This window comes from Thamnophis sirtalis, unplaced genomic scaffold (assembly GCF_051295495.1).
Source record: "Thamnophis sirtalis isolate CommonGarterSnake01/CBP01778 unplaced genomic scaffold, rThaSir2_p1.2 scaffold_1, whole genome shotgun sequence".
In the NCBI taxonomy this organism is placed as follows: Eukaryota; Metazoa; Chordata; class Lepidosauria; order Squamata; family Natricidae; genus Thamnophis; species Thamnophis sirtalis.
Window position 1 is genome coordinate 142,258,557 of NW_028261381.1, and position 15,037 is coordinate 142,273,593.

The 15,037-nt window shown below is 37.5% G+C and overlaps 1 protein-coding gene across 1 annotated transcript in view; it reads left to right on the forward strand.

Annotated features, from left to right (window-relative positions):
- Positions 1–15,037, forward strand: part of WDR25 (WD repeat domain 25) — an 80,943-nt gene that overhangs the window by 4,053 nt on the left and 61,853 nt on the right. The gene's annotated exons all lie outside the window — the stretch shown is intronic.

A 15,037-nucleotide genomic window follows, 5' to 3' on the forward strand; every position in this document is an offset into this window, starting at 1 on the left:
GCTGTTTTTCCCTATATTCTGCCTTTGTTTCTGTTGTTTTTATACTGTTCTCTGTTTTCACAACCTGCAGCAATTTTTCTGTACTTTGGTTCACATAATCATTCAAACTTTGTTTTTCTTCTTCTACAGTTTGATAGATTTGCAATAGCTCCCTGCCACCTATTTTTCTTGGCAGGTACAATCTGTCGATGCCACTCTGTGGATGTAAAGCGTGGTACATATTCAAAAGTTTGAGTGTTTTCCGGTCCAGGTTTTCCAGTTCAGCCAGAGTCCAGTTGATGATTCCAGCTGAGTAGCGTATCACTGGAACTGCCCATGTATTAATGGCTTTAATTATGTTTCCAGCATTCAGCTTTGATTTTAATATTTTGCGGACCCTCCTAATGTATTCCTTTTGCGTTGATACTTTGACTTTTCCATTCAAGATGTTATCTGCTTCCAATATGCCTAGGTACTTTTAACTTTTAACCTAGGTTATTATTACGTGGTTAATCTTTGGTGAGATTCACAGCCTTTGGGGTTGGTTGGTAGCTCAACAGCTCGAGTCCTAACCAAGCACCTAGGAACTGTTAAGGTAACGTCGGAGGATATAAGCTATTCCAAATAGGGTGGTTTTTTGTAGAATCATACATACAATCCTCCTCCTCCTCCTCCTCCTCCTCCTCCTCCTCCTCCTCCTCCTCCTCCTCCTCCTCCTCCTCCTCCTCCTCATTATTATTATTATTATTATTATTTGCAACAACAGAATTGTATCACAGCGGCCAGTTGTTTCGCCGGATTTGGCATTGATTACTTGTCGGGCCCCACCCAGGGGCCTAGGACGTCGTAACATATTTTCGTAATATGCGTGCAGATCCAAGCAGTGTGGCTTTTTGCATTTGACTGATGGTGATTTTGTCAATTTTTAACTGTTTTAAATGTAATTCCAGTGCTTTTGGAATAGCACCTAGTGTGCCAATTACCACTGGAATTACCACTGCTGGTTTGTGCCATAGTTGTTGAATTTCTATTTTTAAGTCTTGGTATTTTGCGATTTTTTCATGTTCCTTCTCGACGACCCTGCTATCACCTGGTATTGTGATGTCTATGATTGTGACCTTATTTTTCTCAACCAGTGTGATGTCTGGTGTATTATGCGCCAGTATTTTGTCCATTTGTATACGGAACTCCTACTAGATCTTGACCATCTGATTTTCGGTGACCTTTTTAGGCTGATGTTCCCACCAGTTTGTTGCTGTTTTAATATTATAATTTTTGCACAAATTCCAGTGGATCATTTGTGCTACTGAATTGTGCTGCAATTTATAATCAGTCTGTGTGATTTTTGTTGTTGTTGTTGTTATTATTATTATTATTATTATTATTATTAATAATAATTACGGTCATCCAGATGTTTAGAGTAGATTTGGCATTTTTAGAATGCCAAAATAATAACAATAATTATTCTTATTATTTCAGTAATCAAGCTACTTCTTACTTACTACTTTGTAATCTTAAAACTTAATTGACAAGAAGGGCCATTTCTAAATAAGAAATAAGTATGTTTCCTAATTAAAATTTGAAAGCCATATATTGCAATAAGTACATGACAGATATGCTAAAATGATTTCTTGAATTCCTTTAAAAAAATGCAGATTTGCAACTGGTATATTTAGACAATCAGGATTTAAAATTAGGCCGTCATTTTTTTTGCCAATAAGTCAAGGATTGAGAATTATTGGATAAAACAAAACCACACACACATATATAATGCATGTAGTTATATAAATGTTGAAAAACTTCTGGATACTGGAACTTGAGTAATTCCTGTTTAATAGTTTTGTGGAATAACTATTGTAGAGGTTTATTTCTTAAAAGTGATAAATACTGTTACTTTTGTTTTTACTGTTGTCCTGTAATTTTGAAGCCAGTAGAGGGCACAGTTAGATTAAATATAAATGTTGCAAGACTAGAATCCTAACTGCAATTTACTTCTCAGCTTGGTGTGTCACTGCAAAAAGGCTACTTTTTAATAGACAGCAGCATACTGTATAAGGTCATCATCGCATTTAATCTGGGAAGGAATTTTAGTTACTTTAAAACAATTGCAAGGATTAAAAATATGTTTATTTTTCTGTCATTTTCTAAATGTAAGTTCATTTGTAGTAATGAAATTTATGAGTTACAACCACAATTGAGTTCAAAATGTATGTTGCTAAATGAAACATTCCTTAAATGAGTTTGCCCCATTTTACGAATTTTCTTGCCACTGTTATTAAGTGAATCTTTGCATTTCTTAAGTTAGTAACACGGTTGTTAAGTGAATCCAGATTCTCCATTGACTTTGCTCAACAGAAGGTCACAAAAGCTGATCATGTGAACTCAGGACATTCCAACTGTCATAAAGATGAACCACTTGCCAAGCATCTGAATTTTGATCATGTGACTATGGGGATGCTACAACGGTTGCAAGTGTGAAAAACAGTAATAAGTCACTTTTTCAAGTGCCACTATAACTTTAAACAGTCACTAACTGAACTGTTGTAAGTTGAGGAGTAGCTGTAGTTGCAAACCCTATGTTTCAAACTACAACTTGAGAGAGAAGGAGTAAAGACGTTTGTGACCTCAACAAAGCATTCTACTTTTTCATCGAGGGCTAGGTAATCTTAACTAATCTTGTGAATGTGGATGAAAAATGGCACTGATAATTGTTATAAAGAATTGTTTGGTGCAGTGTACAAACTGGACCTTTGTCAATCTACTATTCTGATGTGTTTTTAGACAAATATCTAAATCAGAAATCTTGTTGGAGAAACTCTGAGTTGAAGACAACATCTTAATGTTGTCAAAGTTGATAAACACTATCCTAAGCTAACAGAAAGATAACTGATATCTGTGCATTTTAAACAAGGCATATTTTAACTGTCTTCCGTACATATGATTCAGGGTGATTCACAGAATATAACAGCATAAAAAATATCCCCACTAGTACTAAAAATATTGATTTATTAAATTTAATGTCATACATCTGCCCAGTAAAGCAAGTCTGGGTAACATCAACAGCAAGTAAAATCAACAGCAAAAGTAAATTATTATTGTACTGTATACAACAAATACATTCCAAAGTCTGAATGAGCAACATTTACAAATAGCAGCAAAAGTGCTGAAGAGATTGTTTGATAATCAGAATTTTTTTTTCCTAGTTAGTACCATCAAAAGGTTCTTTATCAATAATTTCACTTATCAAATATGCTTAGGCAGTTATTTGGGTTGGTTTAAGATGCTGAGCTTGTGGATCAGGTCAGCATTTTGTCAATTTGAATCCATAGTGCTGCGTAACGGAGTGAGCTCCCGGCTTCTGCCAACCTAGCAGTTCGAAAGCATGTAAAAATGCAAATAGAAAAAAAATCACCTTTAGTGGGAAGGTAACAGCATTCTGTGCGTCTTTGGTGTTTAGTCATACTGGCCACATGACCACGGAGACAGCTTCGGACAGCATTGGCTCTTTGGCTTTGAAATGGAGATGAGCACTGCCCCCTAGAGTCGAGAATGACTAGCACATATGTCTGAGGGAAACCTTTACCTTTATTCATTACAGAAGTGATGGGTAAACTGTAAACCGTATGTATACCCTTCAATTGCCTGAACTTTTCGCATCAATTTCCCCATTTCCCTTTGCTATCACCAGCATTTTGGCTGCCCTTATTGTGGTGGAAAAATAATAGCTAATGTTGATCCTTTTAGCACTCACAATTCTGTAACAGATTTAGGTTTTTAGTAGTCTGCTGAATAGTTGTTTAGTAAGATACAGAGAATCTGACAAAATAATTAGGAGTTGCATTGCATCACCCACCAGAAATTTCCTCAGGAAATAATGGGCCTCTCTTGATAAGGACTGGTCTATCTTCCGTTCAACTTCCCCTAAGTAGTCACCTTAGTACAGTCCAAATCATTGTATAGGGATTGTGTTTGGGTACAGGTAATTATAGATATGTTGTCTCTATCAACTATTTTGTTTTGTGTGGCTAATAGAATGAATCAATATCTAACCATTTTTACTCAGTTGATGTATGTTTAGGGAGAACCAAATTTTACTTCCCACAATATTCATCTTGCTGGACACTTTAAAGAAAAAATGCAGAATATAATTACATTAAAATTATTACTGTAAATATAACATAGGTTATATATATATTATATTTAATAATATAATATTATTAAATATTATATGGCTCAATGGTTACAATGCAATACTGCAGGCTAACTCACTGCTCTCTCCAGGAGTTTGATTCTGAGCGGCTCAAGGTTGAGTCAGCCTTTCATCCTTCTGAGGTTGGTAAAATGAGGACCCAGACTGTTGGGAGCAATATGGTAACATTGTAAACTGTTTATAGAGGCTGTAAAGCACTAAAGGTAAAACTAAAAGTTCCCCTCACACATTACTAGTTGTTCCCAACTCTAGATGGCGTTGCTCATCTCCGTTTCAAAGCCAGCATTGTCCGAAGACGTCTATGTGGTCATGTGGCCGACACAACTAAATGCTGTTACCTTCCCACCAAAGGTGTTTCCTATTTTTTCTACTTGCATTTTTACATACTTTTGAACTGATAGGTTGGCAGAAGCTGTGACAAGTAATGGGAGCTCACACTGTTATGCGGCGCTAGGGATTCGAACCATCAAAATGCCAACCTTTCTGATCAACAAGCACAATGTCTTAGCCACTGTGTCGCTGTAAAGCTCTATGAAGCATATATAAGTTTTAAGTGAGCCGAGGTGGCACAGTGGTTAGGGTGCAGTACTGCAGGCCACTTCAGCTGACTGTTATCTGCAGTTCAGCGGTTCTAATCCCACCGGCTCAGGGTTGACTCAGCCTTCCATCCTTCCGAGGTGGGTAAAATGAGGACCCGGATTGTTGTTGGGGGCAATATGCTGACTCTGTAAACCGCTTAGAGAGGGCTGAAAGCCCTATGAAGCGGTATATAAGTCTAACTGCTATTGCTATTGCTATTGCTAAGTGCTATTACTATTATTGGTTCAAGAAATCATGTATTTATTTCATTATATATGTATATATTCATTATATATATTATATATGTTTAGCTATAGTGTCTTCTACTATGTACTGCTGTACAGTAATTTTTATATCTTCTGATTCTAAGTTCATTTAACCTAAAAATATTGGAAAGTTAGTCTTGTTTCTATTTTTATTCATTATGAAAAATTACAAATTATGTTTAGAAAAAATGGCTATGTGGGAAAAAAACCTCTCTTTCCCTTTCCTTGCATGCAATAAAATTAATGACAGAATAATTCTAAAGGAGAATTCTTTCTAGAAATATTTTCTTTCTATCATCACTCTGAGAATAATAGTTATTCATGTTCAGAAAGCACATTTCCTTAGAGAAGCATTCTGAAATTGAACAGCATAGCGTAAAGAGAAAATATATACAGTATATGATTGAGATCTATTAGTAAATCATGATTTATAAATAAGCTACCTACGATAAAGCACTTTGCATGTGGCAGAGTGCTTGAAAAGAAATTAATAATTCATAGATAGCTCTGGGTTACAGTTTTTATTTTATCATCTGTCTTCTTTTCTGATAAGAGAGAATGTTTGCCACCTTGGTGAATTAAAGGAGCTATATCAGTGATGGTGAACCTTTTTTTCTTGGGTGCGTGCACATGCTCACACCCGTAATTAAATGCCCACTGCTGTGCCCACTGTGCATGTGCATGCACATGCGACCCTCCCATTGCCTTCCGCGCATGCGTACATGGCTTTCTTGAAGAGAAAGAGCCAAGGTGGCACAGTGGTTAAATGCAGCACTGCAGGCTACTGCTAGATCAGCAGGTCAGCGGTTCAAATCTCACCGGCTCAGGGTTGACTCAGCCTTCCATCCTTCCGAGGTGGGTAAAATGAGGACCCAGATTGTTGGGGGCAATATGCTGACTCTCTGTAAACCGCTTAGAGAGGCCTGAAAGGCCTATGAAGCGGTATATAAGTCTACTGCTATTGCTATTGCTATTGCTATTGAAGCCTGGGGAGGGCAAAAATGGCCTCCTCCGTTCCCCACCAGGCCCTCTATAGGCCGGAAACAGCACATTTCCTGACTTCTGATGGGCCCATTTTTCGCCCTCCCCAGGCTCCAGAGCCTTTCCTAGAGCCTGTAGTGGGCGAAATGGCCTCTCCAACCCTGTTTTCCGTCTTCCAGGGGCTCAGTGGGTCCATTTTTTGCCCTTCTCAGGCTTCAGGAGGCTTTCCTAAAGCCTTGGGTGGGCGAAAAACACCCCAACGGGCCTATAGGAAGTTCATTTCTGAACTTCCGTTGGGCCTGTTGAGCTTGTTTTTCATCATTCACAGGCTTCGGAGGATTTCCTGAAGCCTGGGGAGGGCGTAAATGACTCCCTAACCCTTTGGAAGCCCGAGAATCAGCTGGCCAGCATGCACAGATATGGCTCTATGTTCTACCTGTGGCACCCGTGTCATAGGTTCGCCATCACGGAACTATATCACTCAGGAAGAAGTACAAATTTGGTTTATTTTGTGGGTAAAGAAGAGAAGCCACTTTTTCTATTCTTAATATGCAATCCAGAGGTGGGTTTCTGCCAGTTCGGCCTGGATCGGCTGAACTGATAGTAGCAGCGGTGGGAGGCTCCGCCCACCCACCTGGACGCTTCTGTGCTTGCTACAAATGTTGCGCACATGTGGCAAGCGTGCACAGGAGCACCCCTGAACCAGTAGTAAAAAGATTAGCAACCTACCTCTGATGCAATCAAATGTTGAAGCAAAGTCTGTGGGGGAAAATAAAAGTTGCAGCATATAAATTGATCCAGATGTCTGCATAATGAAAAGGACTTCCAACTTTTTTCCCTGGAGGAAGCACTAATATCATACAGCATTTACCTATTCTTGCAAGTCCTTCTTCCTTATCCTGTGCCTTATAGAGCTGCAGCAGAATTGTTCATACACACTTTACGTAGATCTTTGTTTATTTTCAAGCCTTTTGCTGCTTGGAACTTAAGACAGACATTTTGTTGGTCCAAAATTGAGATTGCTTTTTGCACATCAAAGATTTTCTGGATCTAGATTGCTAGAATCTTGCCAGAGTTTTATGTCTGTCTTTTCCTACATTTATTTTTGCATAACGCCTGATGTTTTGGTACAATCAAAACACACATTACCTGCATGCATGTGCAGTCTGAAAAGGCAACTGGGATATTATTCCATCATCTTTTGTAGTAATTGTGTTGGTCCCGATGTATTTGGTCTGGGGTTTCATATGAGATTTACATATGTTACATATAATAAATAATATGGCTAATACACTTAATTATGAGTAATATTTAAACATTTATTAGAATTGACCTTTCCTTTATTTAGTTTTTCAGCAGAATAAAGAAATATTTGCCCTTTTAGCTACAGTGGAAAACAGTTACTAATAGGGAAGTGATTGAATGGACAGAAAGCAGAAAAAATGTTACACATCTGACCTGTGATGGCCTGGCTCTCTTAAACAATCATTATTTTGAAAGTTCAACCCAAATTTATTAACCATGCAAACCCTTAGAGCATACGCTGGACTCCCAATAAAGCCTTGACAGTTTGCTGAGCATCCCTGAGCAAAAGCAGAGCCACAGACTATGGAGGGGTATCTTTTTAGTACCACTTCACACTTTTTCTTTCTATATATTTCCATCTAGAAATACAGTTGTTGTCACAAATTTTCAAAATATTGTATCTTACATGATTTAATGTATGTGTATGAGGCCTGTCTCTTGGTGATTGCCTAGACAAGTCCAAGAATTTTTTTTGGCAGAATTTTGGCAGTGGTTTGCCACTATATTTTCTTTGTGTGAAAGGAAGCAAGTGACCCAAGGTGACACAGCTGTGCTATTAATAAATTTGCCAGGTTTTTTTTTGTAGGCTACATAAATCTTGGTTTTGGGGGAAAGTAGTTGGATTTGATCAGCCCCGTTCTCCTAAAGGTTCCCCTTCCCTCCCTATAAGTCAAAGTTGTTCTGTTTGAACATACTTTCAGTCCTTATTGTTTCTGGGCGCCTAATTTATGTCTTCTATTTTTTGTTTTGGTGATTTCTGATTCTATATTTTATCCTGTTGTTACTTGCCCAGAATCTATTAGGATTGGGATGAGAAATAAATACTGGAAAATAAATAATAGTTGCTTTGTTTGTTCAATCTTACATAAAAATCACCCTTCTCTTTATTTAAAAGGTTCATTTCATGTACATTTATAGAGACACTCAGTATGTTGTGGACAGATAATGGTTTGAAAGGTAGTGTTATTATGAAAGCATCTTTTTCAAGTAGTCTTTATTGAAATCAATGGCAGTGATATAGTAATAAGTCTTATCAAATTTTTAATGAGCTGTCTGAAACATTTTGTTTCCAGACATACAATTTCTATGGAAATGGAAAGTTGTCATTGACAAGCACAGTGCTATATTTTTCATTGTCCCTGATAAATATTGTAGTACTTATCACTTTGTATTAAAAATTTGACCTAAATGTTTCCTTTCTAAAGAAGCATATAAATACTTATGCATTTGCAACTATGTGAGCTTTACCTACAAGTAATGTTATTATGCCATTTAAAATTGTATCATCATTCTAACATTTAAATAATATTGTTTATATATTGTTGATGTCAAAGCCCAAGATGGTGTGTATAGTGATTCAAAAGAAATCCTTGCACATCTGTTGTTAGGAAACCTATACATTGTATATTTCATACTGTGCAATTCCAGTTTTAACATGACACTTCATGGGTGATATTGTAGGAAAATACAGACAAATAGAGAATTGATTTCCCAAGATGATTATTTAAGTTAAAGCAATTTGCTTGAAATCATGTGGGTACTTGAACTCTTCAGGGATTAATAATGTAATTCTTAACCTTCTCTTTCCTGGAACTCTACTATAAATTTTAGTATATTAAATTGATTCCATCCTCAATATATCCATATCCATGCCTGCAAATGTCTGGATGACCAGCAGTGGGCACCAAAGGTTTATATTTTCTGTATTTCTTTGTCACCTAATTTTTTAGCCAAAATAAAATGCTTTTCATTAGCTTGCTTTTCCACCTGGAACTATGCAAAGCATAAATGAATAAATGATGGATGATGGATGGATGGATGGATTTTATATGGTTGGTCTATCTTAATCTAATGAATCTTCATTTTGGAAGCTGTTTGCTTAAAAGGATTCTTAGTTTTAAATGAGTGTTGTGCTTTAACGGCTATGGAAAATCCCACTCAGAGTTTAGATCAATTTAGTAACATGCAATTACACTAATTTAATACAATTTAATTAATTTAATACATTAAAACTAAGTTTGTATTCGAAAGATATTCCTTTATGCTTGTTTGGAAATTTCTTCTCATTTCTCTGAGCTTGTGGTATTCCTTTACGATTTCGTTGATCATTTCATATAGAGCCGTGATGCGAACCTATGGCACACAGAGTCCTCTCTGTGGGCATGCGAGCCGTCAATTCAGCTCTGCTGCGCATGTGCGGACATCTCCCGTTGGCCAGCTGTTTTTTGGATCTATGCCTCCCATGCGCAGGGCACATGTGGGAAATGCGCATGCATGCATGGGGGTACGGGGCACATGTGGTAGATGTGCACACATGCGTGGGGATGGAATACATGTGTGTGGGGTTGTATGCATCTGGGGGGCATGTACTGGGGGTCAGACCTACATGCGCTGGCGTCGCACACGCATATGCAGGGGGCAGGGTGAACACAGAAGGTCGCAGGTGCATGCATGGGAGGCAGGGTACACATGCACAGGGTTGGGACACACACTGGGGAGCACACACATGCTCCGGGGTCGGGGTGTGCAGCGGATCAGGCGCGCATTGAATTATGGGTGTGTGCGTGCACACTTTTGGCACTTAGTGCCGAAAAGGTTAGCTATCACTGATATAGAGCATTGAAAACATTTTTACATGAGAACTTCAGAAACTGTGCATTTATTTCTTCAGATTCAGGAATGATTCAGGAATGAGGAAGCTGAGAAAAACATGTATCATTTTTGGACTTTGCACATTTTGCTAGGGTCTTAAGTAATCACTATGATTTCCTTCAGTCTCATAATTGGCAGAAAGCAAAGCCTGTACTGTTTTGTCAGGAAAAAAATTGTGCTAGATTCATGGTGGGTCAGATTAATATTAGCATCGGCAAGCCATGTTAAATTTAAAATTGGTAATAGATAACTTATGTTCTATGCAAGGTTTCAGCAGACTTACAATTTTTAATATACCATGCTTTGCCTCTGAGTGGAGTGTTTGACTTTGTATCCCCCTAAATAGGCATGGCAGAACAAAGAAATAAAAAGGACTAGGCAGAAACAAATTAACATTAAACTTAAATTGATTTATTCTATAAATTTAATTCTATGTGAATTTATAATTCATTGGCAGTTTTGGTAAGGGATCTAGGGACTGCATGTTTCACTTGGAGATTCAGTGTGTGTTCCTCTGTTAGATCAATTTCTGAGCAATTAAGGCACATTGAACTTGGTGAGACTTGATTTGAGTAGACAGGCAGAGAATGCATTTTTAATCTTACCTTTTAGTAGTTTTTCATGCTATGGTTTTGCTTGGTTGTATTTGCTGAATTTGGTATACTCTCGGATTGATGACTGATGTGGAATGAAAAGCGGTGTATAGACAGTTAAAAATAAATACATCCAATATTTGAAAAACAATCTGAAAAACAGCCATCAAATTGGCAATTTGCAAGCCTAAAATTAAATGCTATCTTTAACTCATATACCTACAAAAGTCCATTTTCTTTTCATGTCATTTATTATTTCTGTAGAATGATTGCTATAATGTAATACATTTGATTTTAGCTACTCAGTGCTATCTTTTAACTTGATTTCTCTGTGCTGAAGAACCTGAATTTCATCATTCCAAAGGTTATGTGGGGATTTTGTAAGATAATGTGAATGTGGCAATGAAATCAAAATGTGCGTATGTGTGCGTGGGAGAGATAGAGGTAGAGGGACAGCAAGCATGTATAATATTGATTTTGCCCCCTTTCTGTCATGTTCTTGTATTGAAAATCTCTGCTGGAAATCTCCCTGGGAATGCTCTTAATCATTGATAGGCAGGTTTGTGGTGCTGGTTTTTCAGAGGAAACCTTCTTCTTTTTCTTTTCTTTTTCTTTCTTGGGTCAATTTTTTTTTAAAATAGCTACTAAAAGGAAGAAGCCAAAGAATAAGAATTTTAATAACCTGCATGAAACTTCTTCCATTCACTAGTCATGGATCATGTCAATGCAACTATGGAATGTTCTTGATAAAAAAAGTTCACATTTTGCTTATATTGTGGTATTGAGATTATCAAGGGAAAAGTTCTTCTTTCTGCTTTTTTTTGTTTTAATATCTTTTTGTATATTTAGCTTTATTCTTTTATAGTTATAAATATATATGCATCTTGTTAAAATGCCAGTTTTCAGATGTTAAAATGCCAATTTTGAAATGTAAAAAACAGACCAATCATAAAAAATCACTTCTGAATTTTTCCATCTTTTTAATTTATATATATATATTATATAAAAATTTATACACGCACACAGACATACGCACTTTATACAGCATAAGATGTATAGTTCAATTGAAAAACCTGGCAACAAATCTCATATTCCTGTGTGCTGCTTGTTTCAACATTATCGTTGAATGTCTACAACTAATGTAGAATGTCACCTCCAGCTAAAAGACAGATGATAACCTTCCTCTCTTTTTAAATAATTTAGATGTCTATAATTTTTTATTGTTTTTCTAATGAGTATGGAATGAGAACCAGTTTGATGTAGTGGTAAAGGCACCAAGCTAGAATCTGGGAGACTGTGAATTCTAGTCCTGCTTTAGGAATTAAGCTATTAATTCCCTTGGGGCCAATCACTTTGTGTCTTAGCCCTAGAAAACTGGCAATGGAAAACCACTTCCGAAATTTTGCAGAGAAAACTGGATGGACTTGTCCATGCGCTGTCAGGATTCAACACTGTCTCAAAGGCAATAACAATAACAAAGTTATTATGGGGATATACATTGTTCTAGTATATTCACACTTTCTCTCTTTATATATTTTATAATTTGGCACTGGTATTTCATTGTTCAACCACTGCATGTTCCCCTATCTTTTTAGAACACTTAGAACTTTTTTATTATTAGTCAAGAGATATGTATTGTATGTGTGTGTGTGTGTGTGTGTGTGTGTATGTGTGTGTCCATGTGTGTCTAACCCTGTTTCTGAAAGGCTCAGGTGGGAAGGTAGGTTTTATCTATACTGTCTCTATGAATTCTGTTGAATCCCATTCTTTGTCTCCCAAGAGGAATCCAGGGTTAAACGGAGAATCCTAGTTTTGGGGAAAAGTCCTAGTTACATACCTGAAAATTTTCTGGAATAACATACAGATATAATCTGGCAGCAAAGAAATTAAGAGTGATGATACTATAGTTTTTATAACTGTTTTTTTAAAGGCAGTAGCATAAAATATTTTTACTATTTTTTATAAATATGTGGAATCTTAAGCAGATCTGTAGTTTTTAATAGTAGATATAAGTTAAATGTCATATTTTTCCCATTATGGGGAGGAGCACCTATAATGGCATAACTGTAATACTTCAAAATGAATGTCCTTGCTGGAATGCTTGTTCTGAAAACAATAAAAAGAAGTTATACATCTGGATTTCTAACAAATAGCTAGCAATTGCAATGTTCTGGAAATATGTGATCCAGTTAGGTTGTTTCTCAGAAGCAAGGCTTAGCATTCAAGTTTTAATTGGTAGATTCTGTCAATACCTTTTTCAAAATACATTGTAGTCATAATGATATGCTCAAATAGCCTGTTAGAGGCCAGCTACTGTGATTGTTATGCAGTTGAGGTGTCAGGTATAAGCTTCAAGCCGCACACTTTCATTTTAGATTAAGCTGCTTTGTCTCTTTTAATAAATGATTATTGTCTGGAAGTGGGTAGAACCATTTCCATTTTGCATGAAGATCGGATCCTCAATGTATTAGAGTAATGAAATAAATAGAGCTAGATAACTAGTTTCATTTATTACATTATATAAAATGTTACTCTCTATATCCGAGGAGTCAAAGGGTTGCATTACAACACACAAATACACGTGTGTGCATGCACAGCTTCTGTGAAAGCTGCTAAAGTCTGGCGATACTTTTATGTTTTTACATAAAAGAAGAAGAATGGCCTCAAAACTTTCCCCAACCTCTAAGCTCTTTGTTTTATGAATGAAGTCAAATAAGAATGGCTGCTATTGCAGAAGTTATGTTTTCAGGCTGGCAGATGGAAAATAATGCCTGGGGTAACTTTTTTGTTTTATTTTTATAACATCATACTCCCAGCAGACTCCTGGTAGAGCGCAGCATGAAAACATAAAATTAAACATGCTTCTTCAGATACTAAAAAGACATTGTTTATTGGCATCTCCCAACAGCAAGATATATTAGGCCTTTCTTAACAGCTCCATTTTCACTGTCTCTGGAAGTTAGGATCACTAAAAAGCATGGACTTTTATTCCCATCCTCTGAATCTCTCGCTTCATCTTCACATAGGAACTGTGAACTCTTTGCTTCATACCCTTATGCTTGTAACAGCCGAGTTAAGTTTAAGGTGTCTGGATATCAAACCATGTAGGGGTTTATAGGTCAAAACAGTATTTTGAATTGCTCCTAGAAGCCAATTGATAGTGTAGGTAAATTTCTGTGGTTTACAAACTACAGTGGTCATAGTTAACTATACTCTAAACCATAAGCAAACCAAATCTTGGCTTACATTCAATAGTAGACAATCAATACCAGATAAACAATCTGATACAAAGCAATACCAGCCTAACCAATGAAGAAATCATATCCCAGCCAGGTGTTATATGCAATCTACCAGTAAACTCTACTCTCTCATGCACTAATGATGATACCTAGCCTGGGGCAGGTAGTGCTCCCTTAATAACCAGCAATTCCACTGCTAAGTGACACAGTCATTAAGCGAGACATGTGACTGCACTGGACTACAACCTCACTTCAGTTAAGTTAATCCACAGTGATTAAGAGACACATTATGTGACTATGATTTGTGATTTTACTCCATTGACACTGCTTGTTGGAAGTAGGCTGTGAAGCACACAAATGGCAATGTGTGACTGTGGATGTTGCAAGAGTCATAGACATCTGTGGGTTGCAAAGCACTCAAATCTTGATGATGAGACCACAGGAATGCTGTGATACTTTTTCAGTGTATAAGACCGAAATCCCCTCCAAAAGTGGGTGGAAATGTCTGTGTGTCTTATAGACCGAATGTTGCCCTCCTGCTGGCCCCCATCCCTCAGCTTCTGCCTCCCAGAAATATGCCTCCTAACGGTAAACAACTTGGTCAGCTTCAGCATAGCCTGATTTAGCACGAGCAGCTGATTGGCGGTTGGATTGGCCTCCCGGAATATCGCCTATCAGCTATTCCAGGTTGCAGGGATCATCTTCATGTGTCCTGTTTTTGGCCTCTACACATCCTGGTTTCAGCCTCTGCGCACCCAATTTTTGGTCTCAATGGATCCCATATTTGGCCTCCACATGCCCCATTTTTGGTCCGTTCCAGGCAGTGGGTATAGGCGCCAATCCCCACCCCCTGGAACAGGCTGAAAATGGGGCATGTAGAGGACAAAAATGGGATGTGTGAAGGCCGAAAATGGGGTGTGTGGAGGTGGGAGCGATGGGTGGTGGTGATCCCCGCTGCCTGTAACAGCTGATAGGCAGTATTCTGGGAGGCCAATCCATCAATCAATCAGCTATTTGTGCTAAATCAGGCTGTGCTGAAGCTGACCAGTCTGTTTGCTGCAAGGAGGCAAATTGCTGGGAAGCAGAGGCAAAGGCAGATTTCTTTTTTTTTTGTTTTCCTCCCCAAAAGGTAGGTGCGTCTTATAGTCCTGAGCATCTTATAGTCCGAAAAATACGGTATAAGTGTGAAGGCCAGTCTCAAAGTCACCTTTTCAGTACTGTGATACCTTCGAA